The sequence below is a fragment of the Ovis canadensis genome, chromosome 6, assembly GCF_042477335.2.
Source record: "Ovis canadensis isolate MfBH-ARS-UI-01 breed Bighorn chromosome 6, ARS-UI_OviCan_v2, whole genome shotgun sequence".
Taxonomy (NCBI): Eukaryota; Metazoa; Chordata; class Mammalia; order Artiodactyla; family Bovidae; genus Ovis; species Ovis canadensis.
In genome coordinates this window covers 129,711,647-129,713,429 of record NC_091250.1, presented here as the reverse complement: position 1 = coordinate 129,713,429, position 1,783 = coordinate 129,711,647, and positions in this window count along the sequence as shown.

Below are 1,783 nucleotides of genomic sequence, written 5' to 3'. Positions count from 1 at the left end.
TGACTTCCCAGCAAACATGTGATTGAGTTACTGTATCTGCCTGCTTCCCATTCCTCAAGAAGGGGCTGGTCTTCATCTAGCTGTTCGTTCTTTCCGCCATCTGAGTCATTCATTCAACAGGCATCTGAGAGTGCTGGGCACTGGGAGAATACAGCTCAGGAGGGGGACCGGCTCAATAGTTATGGGGCGTGGGCTTAGCTGCTCCGAGGCATGTGGGATCTTCCCGGATCTGGGACTGAACCTGTGTCTCCTGCATTGCTAGGTGGATTCTTTACCTCTGAGCCACCAGGCAAGCCCAAGAAATACCTGTTTTTATAAGTAGTTTTACTTTACTTATGTATTTATGTATATATTACATACAGTTTGCATGTGTCCATGGCTGTTTTTGCACAAGGATGGAGTAGTTGTGAGACCAGGTGGCTTGCAATTCTTTTCACTGGCCCTCTGAGGACTCTGTGGACCCGTCCTAGCTCAGTCAGCAGCTCCACACCGAGCTGACTCCAGGACACGGGCCAAGGCTCATATTCCTGAAAGTTCTAGCTTGGAGGATAAGCGGCCAGGTGCTTACTGCCTCATTTCACATGTGTGAACTTGCTATGTGTGAATTATCAGCACCCAATTTTATGAGTGTGTCCAGGGTGACTTCCTGGGTGCCTGAGGCTGTCCTGGGGTAGATGAGACAATGTCCCAGATACTCCCGACCTGCTAAGTGGTTCCTGTGCTCTCGGGTGTGGGAATGAAGAACAAGTTAATTGACTCCAGGGTGACTGGTGGGGTGCTCCCCTCAACCTTTATTAGACCCCATCCCAAACCCTGATTATTCTTCTAGAAAGTAAGGGAGCTCTAGACTCCAGCAGCAGACATGGTCTGCAGGAGTCACCCAGGAGTGACAGTGGGGCCTCCCTCCCAGCTTGTTACCGACTTAGGAAGAGGGAGAAAGATCAGGTTTATAAGATTCAGGAGGGCCCTCTTAACTCTCCAGATGGTCGGGGGGACGGAAGTGGGGAGAGGAAGGAACTGGGAGGTTTGAAGGCGGCAGTGCCCAACAGGGCAGGGTGTGTCTGGCTCCCCAACCTTCATTCTGAAGACACAAAAGTAACCGTGGTCTAATAGTTGTCTGGCACTATGCAAACCAGCTTCAAGTCGCTACTCCAAATAAGGCCCTGCACTAATCTCTGTGTAGAAATGTCAGAAACACCACCGAATGACTAAGAGGATTTCAGAACCCTTTAGGCATAAGGTGCACAGATAATGACATAAATTATCTCCCAAACCAGGACTTTTTGAGAATTCCTGGTGGTCCAGGGTTAGGGTACCACCCTTTTCACTGTGGAGGGCTTAACTTCAATCCCTGGTCAGGGAACTAGGATCCTGAAACCTGCGAGGTGAGGCCGAGACACAAAATTATTATGATTTATCTTAATTACTACTTTTAAAATATTAACCACAAACAAAAAATATTTTAGCAATAGATATGTAAGGAAGCTATTCTCATATTCAGTGGATATGCCACATGCGCAGTGCTAAGTCGCTTCAGGCATGTCCAACTCTATGACCCCATGGACTGTAGCCCACCAGGCTCCTCTGTCCATGGGATTCTCCAGGAAAGAGTACTGGAGTGGGCTGCCATTTTCGTCCGCCAGGCTCCTGTCCATGGGATTCTCCAGGAAAGAGTACTGGAGTGGACTGCCATTTTCCTCCAAACCAGGGATTGAACCCATATTTCCTAACATCTCCAGCACGGGCAGGTGAGTTCTTTACCACTAGCGCCACCTGGGAAGCC